Source organism: Pinus tabuliformis, chromosome 7 (assembly GCF_031772625.1).
Source record: "Pinus tabuliformis cultivar Carrire ecotype Pingquan chromosome 7, CPIR1, whole genome shotgun sequence".
In the NCBI taxonomy this organism is placed as follows: Eukaryota; Viridiplantae; Streptophyta; class Pinopsida; order Pinales; family Pinaceae; genus Pinus; species Pinus tabuliformis.
In genome coordinates, this window is record NC_142293.1 from 1,657,487,485 (window position 1) to 1,657,506,934 (window position 19,450).

The window sequence follows — 19,450 nt, forward strand, 5'->3', positions numbered from 1 at the left end:
TCAATATTTTATTTCGAATTACTAAATATATTAGTTAGAAAATTTGATAATTACATTGTTAATCCTTTTGTCTTAAGAACAGCAGAGTAATATTTTCAAAACATACCTGAGTATAGTAACAGTTTCCTCATGAAAATAATCTTCATAATGTATACATATGGACAAGCATGCACATCTGAAATAGTTACACTAAAAATGACAAGTCTTATGTTTAATTGTGTGTATGTTGAGTGTCCACGATTATGAGCCTTCCATGTTGGGTTGTTGTTTAAGCCTAATGTTTAAACAATCGTTGTACTTTTTAAATACTAATTTCTTTTCATAGGAAAACACTCTCAAGCACAAGCATAAAGAGAAACATGTTGTTGGGAAGTCTTGACCCCTGGTGGAGCATTAACAGCGCCCTGCTTTCACAAAATAATCATCATTTTGATTAAATGAACAACATATCCCAAACAATAAATTGAAAATCAGTTTTAGAAGAAGGTACCAATATTGCTCAAGCTCAGATGTTTCATGCAACTTTGTCTGCCGAATATCTATAAGGTGTCCTCTGCATATGTCACAATATTATTACTTGAATGGTGTATTCTCCTTTAGAACCAAGGAACTGTTGCTTCAGATATCAACTTTGTTATTAAAACCATTTCAAATATATGCTTATATATAGTATATACATCCCAAATTCCTTGTGGCAGGGCAATCTACAAAAGATGTTTCAAATTTCAATCTATCGACAGTCCCACAGCAGGCACACATTGGCAAGTATCCCACTTTCATAAAGCCTACCTTTCACTGCCTGACGTTGATGGACAATCCATGAATTGATTGAAATCTGTACAGTATATCCTTGCAACCATCTCTAGAGTTGGGTTATCTTGCCATAATTTGCTTCAATTCCTCAATGGGAAGGCTTGTTTCAGATCCCGTAGGTTTCTTTCCAGTATGCTGCTTTGGAACCAAAGAACTATTGCTTTAGATCTTGACTTTGTTATTAAAACCGTTTGAAATGTATGCGTATATATACATCCCAAATTCCTTGTAGAAGGGCAATCTACAAAAGACATTTCAATCTATCAATTGTCCCATAGCAGACACATATTGGCATGTATCCCACTTTCATAAAACCTACCCTACACTGCCTGACCTTGATGGACAATTCATGAATTGGTGTGAAAGAGATTTCATTTCCTCTAGAATATATCCTTGCAACCATCTCGAGTTTTCGATTATCTTGCTATACAATTTAACTTCAATTTCTCAATGGGAAGGCTCGTTTCAGGTTCCATATGGATCTGTCCAGTAGGAACTAGGCTGGTGATATATTATTAAAAGAATTCATGGGAAATCTAGTGGAATTGCACTATGTTCACAATTAAGAGAATTTAATTGAAGTTTCCCACTTCTTGAATTAGGGATTAGGGAACTTGTGCTTAGGTATGTGCAAGAGAATTCATTTCCTCTAGAATATATTCTTGCAATAATTCAAGTTTGGGATTATCTTGATATACAATTTAGCTTCAATATCTTAATGGAAATGCTTGTTGCAGATCCCTTATGGATCTGTCCGGTAGGAACTTGGCTATTGATATATTTATTCACATAAATTTCAAGGGAATTCCAATGGAATTGCACTATTTTAATATTTGCAATAATTTATTTGAAGTTTGTTGAAACTTCCCTATACATTTCCATGTGTTTCCTCAATGGTTTTCTTAATAGCCCTAAGGATTTTGGACACTTAATAAGTGAGGACCATAGAGGTAAGGCCTGGCTTCTTTTAGGGCACATAGAGATGATTCAAATGGCTTTTACCATTCTCTATCATTTTACAGGAGAGGTGATTTGGACAGTAGCCTGGGCCATTGGCACTACGATAAATGAAATCGTGAGTGAGCTAACTGGAACAGTCCAAAATTTGTATCTGACCAGCAGAAACTTCCCTAGCCGTGGTGAAAATGCCTGTATTAACATCAAGTTATGTTTGAGACATTTGCTTCACCAACTCAAAATAAAAATAGACAAACGTGAATTTCTCCTGAACACTTTCATTTGAATTGTGTAAAAGTGCTTGACCACCTTATTGTTGTAGGCATGTAACGTTCTTTTTCAAGATAAGCTAGTTCTTGCAATATAACGTTTTCTTTTGTTTTACAAAAACTTAAGTAGTCTTGGCCTTATTCAACACGGTTGAATTAATGTTTCAATTTTTGCACATTTATGAGGATAGCTCCCTTTCTATGCATAATGAATCTCACCATTAAGGTTGCAGAGATCTTAATTCCAAAGTAATTTCCAGGTAAGCATCAAGTACAAATCGTTCAATCCTATTCTGGTTGTCTTCACATATCTATTCTTTCTTGAGAATATATAGCAGATAGATGAAGCGACCTATGCTACATATCATATTTGTTTTACCGATACAATAGAACGTTAGTGGCTATTGACTATTTATTGTAGAAATTTCCATATTGATACAATAAAAGGTTGGTTGACTTGTCCAAGGTGCTCCTCCTTGTTCAAAGTACTACGGTCCAAGATAGGTCACCTCTTGGTGCATCCTCTCATAAGAGAAAGTCACCTACCTTGGGAGGGATCCAACAACGGTTCACTTGTGAAGGAGGGCTTGAGACCGCCAAAGTGAATGGTCATTCATGAAAAAATCTCCTTGCCAACGAATGAAAGGCTTATTGGCTTCCCAAGGTTTCCACATACATTGTGAACCTTGAATTTTAAAATGGGGTCACATATGGTGTATGTGATGATCAAGTAAATCCATTTCATACAAAGTGCTAAGGATTGCATATGCACCTTAATGATTCTCAAACCTCCTTGGTTATTTGGTTGATGACAAAGGTTTTGTTTTTCACAATGAAACTGATTTTCCCCTCAAAGTTCACTCAAATCAAGGGTTTATCTTTCTTTGATTTTAATGTACAATGCTAAATAGGTGGAATAATAAACTTGGGTGATTGCTAGTACCTTGGGGTATATATGGTAATAGGTTGGTAAGCAGAGAGTTTTGGTAATCCATTTAGCCACATGTTGTTCTACTTTTTGCACTACAAACTACTACAGTTCTTTAAGAGAGGCTTCAAACGCAGAAGGAATATCTCAAAACGTGAGGGTCTTACCCCGCTAGATCCAAACTCAAGTAATGTTCCTTCACTATCTAGTGAGTAGGTCACAATTTATTGGTAGTGTTTCTTTTAGCTAAAACGTGGAACTGAAGGCAGGCTAGAAAGTATCTAGAAGCATTCAATGGTATTCACATATGAGACTTCATCTTCTTTAATAATGAAGAAGTCATCAATGAAATCCCATTAATCAATTGCAAATCTTTTTGTCTAGGTTCAATAATTTTGTAGATGGCCTCCTTCTAGCTTTTCACTATAAGAGACAACCTAAGGCTTTTGCTTCTATGACATGGTTTGCTAGGGATAGAGGGAAACCTTGTTTGATTGAACGATCTATCATTGGACCCCTCGTAAGCTAGGTGACCTCTTGGTGCAACCTCAATCAAGAGGAGGCTGACTAGCTTGGGAGGGTACCTATAGTGCTTGTTATGGGATTTACGATTGCAGACAAAAGTATCTCCCCTAGGTCGGTGGCTAACCTAGAACAATAGAGAGGCAAGGAACACAATGCTTTTCCTTAAAGTAAATAGATGACGGAGTGAGGCCTACCTAGAATCTTTCGCACACTTCACTCCTTTAGCTTGGAAGCTCCAATTCCAACTCTGAATGCCAAAATTAGAATTTTCACAGTTAGATAACACAAGCGAAGAAACTATGAGATCTATGCCGTATCATCTAAGTACTTATTCAATAGATCAACACGGTATTGAAATAAGTGAAATAACAATATCACATATAGGAAAACGATGAATTCTTTACATTAATATAAATGGAATGAGATTACAACCATAAGTAGCAGCTGATCTTGTAGAAGAGCTCCTCCAAGTTGTTGACTCGTCATTTCCTTGTCACAATATGCACCTCCAATCACCTTAAATGCATGAGATGATGACCACTCACTACAACAGCATAAGGGCAAAATTACTCTCCAAAAGCCAACCCCCAACCACATAGAAGGTTGGGAATATTTAGAGAAGTAGGGTAAGTTGGGTGTTCTTATCCAATTACCAATCTAAGGTAAGAGATCCACCTTTGATAGAGGGATAAGATCAAAGGATAAGTGGTGAAAACTCCAAAGTAGAGAAGGACATGATCCGAATGTTTTATCCAAGGTAAGTAGTTGAAACAACTTCTGGAAACTCCTAGAAGAGGAAGCTTCCGGAATCCTGATCATTCTCCCAGATGTAACACCCTCCTCCCACATCTACCCAAGTAACCGGCCTGCCAGGGTAAACATGCGACGAGAGACCACTATGATATGATTTGACCTCCTAAGTCATGTTAAGGAAGTGGAACTGATGGAAACACACCATACAAACATTCAACATCAGCTTTAGGACTTTCAAGAACCAACCCAACACTTTAGACAACTTGCCCATGGGTCCCACTGAACTTTTGGACAACTTAAGCCTCACTGGCTCTCATGCTATAAGCATGACAACGTACAGAAACCCAAAGTTTCTCTCACAAGGTTGCCTGCTAGTGTCCAGAGACTCATTTGTTGGACACGAATTGTCATTGATGTCAATATGGCAATATTCAAGGAGTAGACAGAGCCACCAAAGGAGCAAATGGAGACGAGAGGAGTAGATAGAGAAGAGAAAGCACAAAAGGAAGATAAAAATGAAGATGCAACCCTCAACCAAATCATGATAAGGTCATCATGCCTTAGCTATCCAGAGTTGGGTGATTTTGATTCGCTTGTGTGCATGTATCCACGCTGCAACATGTTGTGCATATAGGCCACAGGAGACCGTGGTTGTTGCATATAAATAGCGGGATCCATAGGTTTCCCAACAATGACTCCACGGGGCGCAGAATGCTGGTTGGGTAGATAATAAAAAGGGAAAGAATTAGCACCACACAGAGCCAAAGAAGAGGAGCACACAGAGCCATCGGAGCCATGGAGGAAGTAGACAGAGTTATCAGGAGCTATCGGAGGAGCAGTGGACGCGTTTAACAGAAAACAAACATGAGCCGTCAGATTTCCAGCGAAAAGATCCGATGGCTACCGGACGATAAAGATGCACGCAGGTTAACGAGAGGGATGCAGGCCGTCGGATCAAGGCGCGGTGGATATAACGGTGATCGGACGCGGAAGTCGCGCGGAGGTTAACGACCGGGGAACAGGTGGTTTCGCGGGCGGGCGGTATTCCCTGCACCGCCTACGGAGCAACGACAGTATTCGTATATGACTGCGCGATCCAGTTGTTTCGCAACACGTGGCGGACAAAAACCACCGCCCCCACGGGTTAACGCGCGCGCAAGTCGCACGATCGGGGCTTGCGACTACCGTTAGATTTTGCGATGGACGCGATCAATGGTGGGAAAGAGAACGACGTTTAATGCACGTGAAGAAAGCAATAGAGACTGTCGGATCGCGATGCGATGATCGAACGGTGCGGGTTCAATCGCACGGGTTTCCGTTTGATGTGACAGGAGAACGGTGGAGTAGTTTAACGTTGTCGGATCGCCTGATGAATGATCGGACAACATGTTTAACTTCACGTTTTTTTTATTGATCTGACGTGGCATGTGGGACCTCTATATGGCTATAGCCTCGTTTATATGGTTTCCGTGAAGTAATAAGTTTGTGAATAATGATTGGAAAAATGAACGCTGTTACGGTGTAACGTGTAATAATGATTTCTCTGAGTTTTTTCCCTTTGGACTTCTCTTATGAATTTATATATCCATGGAGTATCAATGAACTCGAACAGCTCAGAGGAAGCCACAACGACTGTGGAGGGAAACCGAAGGATCAAGCGAGGCAGAGGAATTTACATCGACCAAGGAGGAAACCAGAAAGGCGGTGGAAAGTGGAAACGACCAGTCAGAGGTGCCTGAAACACATAAAAACATAAACAAAAGGTGAAGTAACGTGAAGGTATGCATAATCTGTAAGAGAGGAAGCCGAAGAACAGGCAAGAGGCAGGAGAGACCAGAGAAGCAGGAGAACCGGAGAAAGGCAGAAGCTTAGCAAGGTTGGGTGCAAAAAACTGCAGCAAAACAGTTGATACTAAGATTGGGTTGGAGCCCAAGAGGTTGGAGCCTCAGAACTGAACAGGACTAAAGTCATTAGGGGTAGGTACTCCTAAGTGCAGAACCACTGCTAAACAGAGTTGGTGCTCTGGAGGTTGGAGCCTCAATGAAGTCCAAGTTGGAGCTTGGCAACTATTCACAATCAGATATATACTTATATTGTATTTATTTCATTATATTGTCTTGAGTTTTAATAAAAGCATTTATTCCAGCTGCTGGTTTTTGTGTTCTGTGTATACATATACATATCTATATATGCTTTGACAATCACTAGAATAAAAAAAAAATTAAGAAATATTGATTCACTCCCCTCTCAGTATTTCCAACAATTGGTATCAGAGCTGGCTTCTTCATACTAGCCTAACAGCTTGAAGAAGGATCCGCAGCCATGATGAGAAATCATGAAGCATCAGGAAGACCTCCTTTGTTCGATGGCACTAACTTTGGTTTCTGGAAGAAAAGAATGACCTACTACTTAATGTCCCTTGGACCTGAAGTCTGGCATTTTGTTCAAAATGAATACAAAAATACTTCCACTCTTCCAACAGACCAAGACGAGAGGAGAGCCTACATCGCAAATGCAAAGCCCATGAACTCCATCACTAGTGGAATCACTGATTCCGAGTTTACAAAAATCATGCACTGTACCTCTGCTAAAGAAATGTGGGAAAAGCTAGTTGGCCTATACGATGGAGACTCAAAAGTAAAAAAGGCAAAGCTTCAAACTCACAGAAGACAATTTGAAAGTTTGAGGATGGAAGATGAAGAAGATATTGCAGTGTACCTCCTCCGAGTAGCTGAAGTGGTAAATTCCTTGAAAGTATTAGACGAAAAAGTTGAAGAAAGTACCATTGTTCAAAAGGTATTAAGGTCTCTTCCAGACAAGTTTGACTCCAAAATAAGCGCTATAGAAGAAGCAAAGGATCTAGATACCCTCAAAATGGATGAACTCCATGGAATTCTCACTGCCTATGAAATGAGGAATGGTGGCCCAAGCTCCAAAGATGCAGCATTCAAGGCCTCAAAGTCAAAGAAGGGGAAAGAAAGGAATCACTGTAGTGATGAGTCAAATGTGGAATCCGAATTGGATCAATTTGTACGAAAGCTGAAGAGAGGATCTAAGCTTAAAGGCAAGTATCCTCTTATCTGTTTTAAATGTGGAAAATAGGTCATTATGCAACAAAATGTCCACATAAACATGACAGTGATGATGAAGGAAATTTTAAAATAATGGCACATAAAAAGAAAGGGTTCAATAAGAAAAACTACTTCTCCAAGCAAGATGAGTCTAATGAGGATGAATTTATGGTCATCAAAAGGAAATCAGATGAGGAAAGCAATCATTATGAAAGCCAAGAAGCATTATTCATGGCACTCGCAGATGATGATGACTCAGGGCTGGAAGGAAATGTAGATGAACTGTTAATAAGTGCCATTTAAGAAAATGAGAAACTACGGAACAAAATCATTTCTCTCAAAGCGGAAAACGAGGAAATAAGAAGGAGAGAAGATCTCTTGGAAGCAAAGCTTAAAGAAAAGGAAGAGACTTGTGAAGAACGCGAGACCGAAATAGTATCTTTGAGAAAGGAGTTGGAGCAAATTAAAAAGGGCTGTAAAAGCTCTCAAATACTTGAGACTATTCTGAAAAATCAAAAACCTCAACATGACAAGTCTGGAATAGGTTTCAAAGGAGAATCCTCAAGCACTAAGAATAATGCAAAAAGCTATGCTGATGCACTTTCTTGCAATCCAAAAGATGAAAAAGTATGTTATCAAAAGTGCATCCCAAATCCCAAGAATGAAGAGAGAGTTGCTCCAAAGAAGAATGTGGAGTCGAATCATGGACACTACAGCAAGTACAAACCTGTACTCCACCAAAGGCCCATCGCAAATCCGAAGAACGAGGGAGGAGTAATTCCCAGGATGGAAATCGACTCAAATCGTGGTTGCTTCAACAAGTACAAAACCATCTTTCTTGGACACTGCTTTCACTGTAAAAACTTCAGTCATCAAGCCAGACATTGTATGGCTCGCAGAAGTGAAAAGACAAAGCTAAAGGATAGAATAATCAACTCATATGCCCCCAAAAGGCAGGGACAAATCAAAACCTTTAATTCATTTGATCCCTTGACCAAATTTGATCTGATTTGCTCTTTCTGCTACAATAATGGACACTATGAACAAGACTGCCCACTCAAAGGAAGAAAGACGAGTAGCAAGAACTCCAGCATGGAAAAATGCGGCCTGGCTCTATATGCTCAAAATAATGGAAACCAGTGGTTTATAGATAGTGGGTGCTCCAGACACATGACAGGAGACAGAAGGAAGTTTGTCTCACTGAGCAAAAAGGAAGGGAATGTGTCCTTTGGAAGCGGATCTGGCAGAATTGCAGGAAAAGGAACAGTTACTCTGATCAATGGAAAAGGAAAAGCTCAAGATGCTCTGCTGGTTGATGGACTCAAACACAACCTCTTGAGTGTCAGCCAAATCTGTGATCAAGGACATAAGGTTGTTTTCAGCACCAAAGACTGTGAAATAAGGAACTCTGCCTCAGGGAAACTTGTGGCAAAAGGGGTGAGGACACCAGACAACATTTACATTCTGAACAAGATTCAAGAAAATAAATGCTACCTGAGTCAGACAGATGAGAGTTCGCTGTGGCACAAGCGGCTTAGACATACAAGCTTCGAAAATCTGATCAATATCAGCAAGATCAAAATTGTACGAGACATCCCAAGACTGTTCAAACCAAATCAAGCAGTATATGGTCCATGACAACATGGAAAGCCGACCAGAATCAACCACAAGACAAAGGAACACTCTACATCGAAGCCCTTAGAGATCATCCATGCTGATTTATGTGGGCCAACTAGAAATCAAGCACTCCAAGGAGAAAGGTACTTTGTGTTATTTGTTGATGATTATACTAGAATGATGTGGATATATTTCATAAAGTATAAATCTGAAACTTTTGAGTGTTTCAAGAATCTAAAAGCCCTTGTAGAAAATGAAAAAGATTCAAAAATTAAGTGCCTCAGAACAGACAAAGGAGGAGAATTCACATCAAACGAGTTTAGTGAGTTTTGTAATATTCATGGAATCAAAAGGGAATTCTCGGCTGCCAGAACACCTCAGCAAAATGGGGTAGTTGAAAGAAGAAACCGAACAATCCAAGAAATGGCAAGAGCTATGCTATTAGCAGCAGACTTACAGCCTAGATTCTGGAGAGAAGCAGTAGAGACAGCTGTCTATACATTGAATTGAACTCAATTAAGACCAAAGTGTGAAAAAACTCCTTATGAGCTATGGAAAGGAAGACCTGCTTCGGTGAAGCACTTCAAGATCTTTGGAAGCAAGTGCTTCATAAAAATAAATGATGGCTCACCCGGAAAGTTTGATTCTCAGGTTGATGAAGGAATTTTCTTGGATACTCTACACGGAGCAAGGCTTACAAGTGCTACAATTATCGACTGAAGAAAATAATGGAAAGCATTGATGTAAAGGTTGATGAAGATCTCCCGGAAAGGGAAATTGAAGAACATGAAGATGACTCTCTCATTGAAGAAGAAGAACCTAAAGAAGAAGTAATAGATGAAGAAGAAGAAGAAGAAGAGGAAAGAGAACCACCTAATACCCCTTCAAAGATGAAGTATGTCCAAAGACATCATCCAGAAGAGTAGATCATTGGCGATAGAGATGAAGGTGTGCAGACCTGAAGAAGGATATCAATCACACCTAAGAGAAAAGTCATTGCCCTCCTATCTATGATAGAACCAAAAATATTTGCAGAAGCAAGTAAGGATCCTCATTGGGTAAAAGCCATGGAAGAAGAAATGTCCCAAATTGAGAAGAACAAGACATGGGAGCTGGTACCTCGTCCAAAGGACAAAAACATAATAGGAACCATATGGGTGTTCAAAAATAAAATGAATGAGGAAGGACAGGTTATCAGAAACAAGGCAAGACTTGTCTGCAAAGGCTATTCACAAATTGAAGGAGTTGACTTTGAAGAGACATTTGCACCAGTGGCCCATATGGAAGCTATTAGGATGTTCTTGGCATTTGCTTGCTCAAGAGGATTCAAAATCTATCAAATGGACGTGAAATCAGCATTTCTAAATGGGGAACTCAAGGAGGAAGTCTACATGGAGCAGCCAGAAGGTTTTGATCTAACAGCAGGGAAGGACTTAGTTTGTAAGTTGAAAAAGGCCTTATATGGGTTGAAACAAGCTCCTAGAGCTTGGTATGCAAGACTGGATCACTATTTACAACAACAAGGCTTCAAAAAGGGAGTGGCTGGAAGTAATCTATACATAAAGACAGATCAAGGTAGGTTACTAGTTGCTCTTGTTTATGTCGATGATATAATTTTTGCTAGTAATAATGATGAAATGAGCCATGAATTTTCTCAAAACATGTCAAAAGAGTTTGAGATGTCAATGATAGGAGAGTTGTCCCACTTCCTTGGACTTCAAATATCTCAAAGTAGAGCAGGATTGTGTATATCTCAAACCAAATATCTAAAATACATGCTCAAAAATATGCAATGGAGGATTGTGCACCCATGAGCACACCTATGACCACAAACTGCAAACTGAGCAAAGATGATGACTCCCCTCTAGTAGATGCAACTCATTACAGGTCAATGATTGGAGCCCTTCTATACTTAACAGGTACACGACCAGACATAATGCAAGCAATAGGAATGGTTGGAAGATTTCAATCTGTTCCCAAACAATCCCATTTATTAGCTGTAAAAAGAATTCTCAGATATCTGAAGGGAACTTCTAATTTCGGTCTTTGGTACCCAAAGAACCCAACACTGACTGTAACTGCATACACCGACGCTGATTGGGCTGGAAGTATAGATGATCGGAAAAGTACTAGTGGAAATGCATTCTTCCTAGGAGACTGTTTGGTATCCTGGCTTAGCAAAAAACAATCATCCATATCATTACTCACAACCGAAGCCGAGTATATTGTTGCAGCAGACTGTTGTACTCAGATACTATGGATGAAGGAAGCTCTAAAAGATCTCGACATATGTATAGATCAACCAATTACCGTTTATTGTGACAACACAAGTGCTATCAGTCTCAGTGAAAATCCAGTGATGCTATCAAGAACCAAACACATACCAATCAAGTATCATTTCCTCCGTGAGCAAGTAGCTGAACAAAACATCGTCCTGGAATATATCAGTACAAATGAGCAGATAGCTGATATTTTCACAAAACCTCTTCCTCGAGAAGCATTTGAACATCTGCGTCAAAAGATGTGGGTTATTTCTTTATCATCACTCAAGTTCATTCATAAAGATGTAGTAGGACAGGGGGAGCAGTTTGACAGGGGGAGTTCGTATGCATTCCTGTGCCATTGATGTCAAAAGGGGAGAGAGCAGAAGAATATTACCATCAATAACAAAGGGGGAGATTGTTGGACACACATTGTCATTGATGTCAATATGGCAATATTCAAGGAGTAGACAGAGCCACCAGAGGAGCAAACAGAGAAGAGAAAGCCCAAAAGGAAGATAAAAATGAAGATGCAGCCCTCAACCAAATCATGATCAGGTCATCATGCCTTAGCTATCCAGAGTTGGGTGATTTTGATTCGTCTGTGTGCATGTATCCATGCTGCAACATATTGTGCATATAGGCCACAGGAGACCGTGGCTGTTGCATATAAATAGCGGGATCCATAGGTTTCCCAACAATGACTCCACGGGGCGTAGAATGCTGGTTGGGTAGATAATAAAAAGGGAAAGAATTAGCACCACATAGAGCTAAAGAAGAGGAGCACATAGAGCCATCAGAGCCATGGAGGAAGCAGACAGAGTTATCAGGAGCTATCAGAGGAGCAGTGGACGCGTTTAACAACAAACAAACATGAGCCGTCAGATTTCCAGCGAAAAGATCCGACGACTACCAGACGATAAAGATGCACGCAGGTTAATGAGAGGGATGCGGGCCGTCGGATCAGGGCGCGGTGGATCCAACGGTGATCAGGAGCGAAAGTCGTGTGGAGGTTAACGATCGAGGGACAGGCGGTATTCCCCGCACCGCCTACGGAGCAATTGTGGTATCCGTATATGACTGTGCGATCCAGTTGTTTTGCGACACGTGGCGGACAAAAACCACCACCCCCGCGGGTTAACTCGCGCGCAAGTCACGCGATAAGGGCTTGCGATTACCATTAGATTTCGCGATGGATGTGATCAACGGTGGGAAAGAGAACAGCGTTTAACGTGCGTGAAGAAAGCAACAGAGACCATCGGATCGCGTTTAACGGTGCAGGTTCAATCGCACGGGTTTCCGTTTGATGTGACAGGAGAATGGCAGAGTAGTTTAACATAGTCGGATCGCCTCATGAATGATCAGACGACAGGTTTAACTTCACATTTTTTTTGATTGATCTGACGTGGCATGTGGGACCTCTATATGGCTATAGCCTTGTTTATATGGTTTCCGTGAAGTAATAAGTCTGTGAATAATGATTGGAAAAATGAACGCTGTTACGGTGTAACGTGTAACAATGATTTCTCTGAGTTTTTTCCCTTTGGACTTCTCTTATGAATTTACGTATCCATGGAGTATCAGTGAACTCGAACAGCTAAGAGGAAGCCACAATGATTGTGGAGGGAAACCGAAGGATCAAGTGAGGCAGAGGAATCTACAACGACCAAGGAGGAAACCAAAAAGGCGGTGGAAAGTGGAAACGATCAGTCAGAGGTGCTTGAAACACATAAAAACAGAAACACAAGGTGAAGTAATGTGAAGGTATGCATAATCTGTAAGAGAGGAAGCCGAAGAACAGGCAAGAGGCAGGAGAGACCAGAGAAGCAGGAGAACTGGAGAAAGGCAGAAGCTCAGCAGGGTTGGGTGCAGAAAACTGCAACAAAACAGTTGATACTAAGATTGGGTTGGAGCCCAAGAGGTTGGAGCCTCAGAACTGAACAGGACTAAAGTCATTAGGGGTAGGTGCTCCTAAGTGCAAAACCACTGCTAAACAGAGTTGGTGCTCTGGAGGTTGGAGCCTCACTGAAGTCCAAGTTGGAGCTTGGCAACTATTCACAGTTAGATATATACTTATATTGTATTTATTTCATTATATTGTCTTGAATTTTAATAAAAGCATTTATTCCAGCTGCTGGTTTCTGTGTTCTGTGTATACATATACATATCTATATATGCTTTGACAATCACTAGAATAAAAAAAAATGAAGAAATATTGATTCCCCCCCCTCTCAGTATTTCCAACATCATTTAGTTAGTGTTATGCCAGTGTCCCTGGGATTTGAGCTACTTTTTTCAGGCCCAACGCCCAGGTCAATGCCCAGAATTGAACCATCTCTTCAAAACAATTAAATAACTTGGAAATGGCAGTGCTAAAGCAAATACTTGTTTAAGACCTTGACTGGACCCTTACTAGCCATGACAGACATTTCGTCAAACATATCACGAATTTGTAAAATTACAGGTGTAAATAATAGTGCTAAGCATAAGGGTCTCATACTTAGCTGAGAATTGCTAAGAACCATTGATGCCTCAATACATTAACTGCCATTCCATCCATTAGGTCATAAATACATTGATCATTCAATTACAAGTAAAAACATGATGAAAGCCATACATGATTGCTGTCATAAAACACATACATAACCAACATAATAGCAATAGAAATACTCATGAAAGTACAACCATATAGACCACATATAATCCATCAAAATACTCATAGAAATACAAGGAGAAATAACCTTTCATTAATGATGCAAAATCCAAACTCGAGATAGGACTTCTACATTCCACTTGACCGTAGAATAGCTGAGCCAAATCTCTCTTCAGCCATTCACCCCCGTGCCATATTCCAAGCATGAATGTGGGATCTCATAGAACACATCAATAAAAACTCATCCAGGGCTTCCAAAGGCCATCCACCTCAACCCATCAAACAATGATTCCACCTCACAGTCAGACATCACAAAACCATCATCAGAGTGCTCTCCATCCAAGCCTTCCAGGGCTTCCAGAGTGTTTGTTCCAACCAAGGCTTCCAGGACTAGTAACTCAACCCACAAATGTCGTTGGGCTTCTAGAGCATTTGTCTAACCAAGGCTTCCAGGACTAGTAACTCAACCCAAGATGTTACAGGGCTTCCAGAGTGTTTGTCCAACCAGGTCTTCCAAGAACTAATAACTCAACCCAAACTAAGGAAACATGAGAACCAGCCAAAAACAAATAATGAAAGTAAACCCACAATCACCATGGCTATCCAGAAAATGGCAAGGCTAGACAATCCACTATCAATCCAGACAATCCTCCATGCCAATGACAGACCATGACAAAGAATCCACATGCATATGCCATGCATGCCAAAACTAGTGAAGAAATCATATATACAACTTGATAGCTGCAAGCAAATCTGATGTAGTTGTTGATCCCAATGCCCTCTTGTGCTTTCCTGCTCTTTCTTTTCCTTCTTTCTCCAAGAATCCAAGTATGCCACACCCACCAAGAGTGCCCTAAGAAAACTCTAAGTCTCCAAAAGAATGAGAGAGAGGGAGAGAGAGAATAATGAGAGAGCTCCAAAACTGAATTGACAAAAAGGTTACCAACTGATCTTCAGAAGCCTTTTTATGAATGAGGCCTCTATTTTCTTTATTTTCCATTATTTTCCTTCATTTTCCTCCTCACATGCAACCTGTGACCTTTCACCTCCTTTTTATTTTAATTTCCATTATTTTCATAAATAATTGTGCCAAAAATGCCATTTTCCTTTCCAAAGCCTTATCCATTGCCTTTGCCAATTTCCTTAGCCATAACCAATCACAAGTGATCCCTATCACTAGGATTTTGCCCAACATTCAACCTGGAATAAGTGTCCCATTGTCTGTGGTTATTATTTTCCCTTTATTTACTTTTATTACATGGAATTTTCACCAAGGCTGTTACAAAACCCTCCCCATTGGGGGAACACCATCCTCGGTGTTCAATAACACCTATAACCACAAAACTATTGTAAGAAAAATACTCTGTAAATGGAGCTTTATAACTTAGCTTGATGCAGTATTTACAATGATCAACCTATTGAGAAGCAAACCAACATGAAACATAACAACACAACATCATCATGATATCACATCCATACCACTTATTGGAGCTTTATAACATAGCTCATGGCAGTATTTACATCCATATACATATGTACATATAGAAACATCACCAAAACATATACCAAGACATATACCAAAACACCATACCAAAATTGTTTTGCCTCAATCGACAAACAAGGAAGGATACATAGTCCGCATCTAATCTGCCATCTCCAATGTAGCTTCATCGGGCCCAAAGTGCTTCCACTGCACCTTAACTTGCTCGATTGCTCAGTTCCGCAGCATGATCACCTTTTTCTGCAATATACATTGAAGCTCCGATTGAAATTCTCCATCTAGTTCCACCTGCAATACAGACCAGTCAATCACATGATCAACATCTCTAACATACTTCTTAAGTAATGACACATGGAAAACATCAAGGAATTTCACTATCAGAGAAAGTGCAAGTCAATAGGCTACTGGCCCAATCCTCTCAATAGTGTTGAAAGGTCTACAAAACCGTGGTGCCATCTTGGCACATGATCCAATCCGCAAGGAGATTTTATTCAGTTTGATGCGCAAGTACACTTGTTCCCCAACCTGGAACTCCTTGAACAACATGTTCTGATCTACATAGCTTTTTTCCCTATCCTGTGTTGCCTTTAGATTTTTCTTTATAACTTGCATTTCTTGTTCCATGTCTGTCAACATGTCTGGTCCAATCAATACCCTGTTAAACGAATCATGCCAACTAATAAGAGTATTGTAACTCCACCCATACAATGCCTCAAAAGGACTCATCCTCAATGACTCCTGATAACCATTGTTGTATGTGAACTCTACTAAGGGGAGATACTCTTCCCACTTCTGCTACTAATGCATCACATACATCCTCAACATGTCTTCTAATATCCTGTTGACCCTCTTTGCCTGTCCATTTGTCTGTGGACGATAAGCTAAACTGAAGGCCAACTCTGTGCCCAAACCTGCAAACAACTCCTTCCAAAACTTGGAAGTCAATTTCACATCCTTGCTTGAAAAAATCTTCTTTGGAACTCCATGCAATTTGACCACATCTCTGATGAATACTTGTGCTACATCGCTAGCTGAGAATGCAAACTTCACTAGAATGAAGTGTGCAACCTTTGTCAACCTATTCACAATAACCATGATGGAATCACGCTGTTTCACTATCCTTGACAACCTTGTGATGAAGTCCATGGAAATGACTTTCCATTTCCACTTTGGAATCACAATTAGCTGTAAAAGTCCACCTAGATGCTTACATTCTTCCTTCACACGCTGACAATCAAAACATCTAGCCACGAACACTGCTACATTCCTATTCAAATTCGGCCAATAGTAAAATCTCTTCATTGCTGTCAGTGTCTTTTGATAACTTGGGTGACATGAATATGGTTTCACATGAAACTCTTTCAATATCACCTTCTTAAGCTCATTGCTGTGCGACACATATATCCTATCTTTGAATCTAACCAATCCATATGCTGTAAGGAAATAGTCCACATCATGTGCACCTACACCTGTACCACTACCTGTACATGTACTTGTACCACTACATATACCTGCACATGTACCATCACCTATACCTATACATGTACCATCACCTGCACCTGTACTAGTACTCTGTTGTAACCTGTGCATAATATCCATATATCTGACATCTTGCTGACTTACTTGCAAGATCCTATCCTGTAGATCTATTCCATAGGAGATCATAATTGCTAAGTGATTTACCTGTATCTGCCTATTAAGAGCATCTGCCACATTGTTTCTCTTTACCTTTGATATACTTGATCTCAAAATCAAACTCACTGATCCTAGCCAATCACCGAGCCTGCCTACCATTCAGATTCGGTTGGTCAAATAGATATCGCAAACCACTTTGATCACTCATTAATGTGAACCTCCTACCCAGAAAATAGTGTCTCCACATCTTCAATGCATATATAATCACTACCAACTCAAGATCACGTGTGGGGTAGTTTTGCTCGTGCTCATTCAGTTTCCATGACTCATAACATACCGCTTGTCCATCCTGCATAAGGACTCCACCAAGTCCTTTCTTGCGAGCATTTGTGTATACTACAACATTAGGGGTATTTTTAGGTCTAAAATGGGCCTCCTAGGGAAATTATAAAATAATAGTGGAAATAGTAAAACAAGATTAGATTACATCATCAAATTTTAGAGAGAACAAAGAAAAAAATATTTTTTTTCCAACTCATATTTTCAACTTCTCTCCCTATGGATTTACTCAAATTTCGAGCAAAAACACTCATTGTATGCAAAATTTGATTCCTCATCCAAGGAGTACTCATATTGCATAATTTCGATGGACCCTACTACATGAAAAATGAGAAATACATGAAAAACGTGATTGCAGGGTCCATCGAAAGTATGCAACATGCGTACTCCTTGGAAAAGGAATTAAATTTTGCATCCAACGAGTACTTCCGCTCGAAATTTGAGTAAAACCTTAGGGAGATAAGTTGAAAATACAAGTAGAAAAAGTAGTTTTATTATTTTATTATTTTTGAATCTTTTTACTTTTTTACTCCAAAAATAGTCAATCATCCCCCATGGTTTGTTTGTTTGTTTTGTTTTGTTTTTTTTTTTTTTTTAACATAGTCGGCCGCTGATTATATTCTAAAAAGATTTGGGAGACTAAGCTCCCGAGTTACATGATTGAGGCTCATAGGCTGAGCTTGGAGGTAGATTGAGTTACAGAGTTCTCGTAGTCTATTGTCATTTCTGACTTGAAGGAAGCAAATGCAAGTGTAGATTTTGCAGAACATCCTAATCTATATTGATGCGGCTAATCTGGCGAGCCATTGACTCATCCGGTTTTCTTTCCACTTCGGCGTTCTTAAAGCTGGAAGAGCTAGTGCTAGGTGCATTATGCTTCTCCAGCATGTATTTAAGAATTTCAATTCACTCTTGAGCATGGGCGCACCAATTGGATAGGTCGTTGAACTTCTCCTGGAGAGAGGAGACCTTATGGAGGAACAAATTAAGATCAACTTCATATTTTTCGTTGGTCATCCGAGCATTGGTGTCAATTTTCGCATCCAGGATTCTTTGGTATGCTTTGATCTGTTCCAACTTTGCTTGGAGGTTTACACAATGTAAACAATCTTCATTTCGAGCCATCTTGGAGTCCTTAGAACTATCCTGTTGTTGAGCGGAGAGCGGGGGTCTGCTACGATGAGTAGGGGTTGCTCCTGCAGATAACACAGATATAGAGCCGACGCTATAGACAAGCAGAGAAATAGGGAAGTGGGAGAGGTTAACTTTCTGGGGAGAGAGAGGAATGCCAAAAAGACTGTCACTGCAGGAGGCACAAAAGGAGGGAGCAGAAGAGCAATTGCAGAAAAAGGAGATAACAGAGGCTGTAGTGAACTTTCTATAGGATAGAGGACAAAAATTGAGTGCAGGAGTTTGAGACCTCAGCTGCTAATTTCTGAAGTGCAAAGGGGGGATCGATAAAATGAAAAGCGAATTGATGAAGAGCGGAATATAGAGTAGAGACCAGCTGCAATGAGGAGGAGAAAAATCCCCGATTAGAGCAAAGATGAAATCGTGATAAACAGTGATAACAGAAACAGGGAGGCAGAGGAGACCATTAGGGGATGAAGCAAGAGAGTGAGGGGGACTGGCACTGCAAGAGGCACTAAAAGCGGGAGCTGAGGAGCAGCGGATGACGAAAAAAATCACAGAGGCGACAAAGGACTCTCTGATGAACAAGGAAATAGGGAGATGGGACTTTAGCACCAGAATGCTGAAATGCAAGAGGGGTATCGGGTATATGAAGAATAAGCCACGGGAGGTGAAGGACGAAATCACTCGGAGAGGGAGGGAAAAGTCATGGAGGTCACGAGGGTGACCAGTAATTGAGAGGACAGAGGAGGCAACAGGATTTAGGGGCAGAAAATTCGGAGGCAGAGAGTTGACAGAGGCAAGATTGTTTTGGATCCTTTCAGGATGCTCCTTGAAGTTGCTGTAGGGGTCGGATTTGAGAACACTGTCACAAGTCATGAGAGAAATCAAGGGAGACGATGATGGCATTCCACATTGTTGCAAAGGATATTCCCTTTGGGTTTGTTGCACACTCGGTTGGCACATTTATCGGCTTCTTTGTTGAAGGCACAGAGAA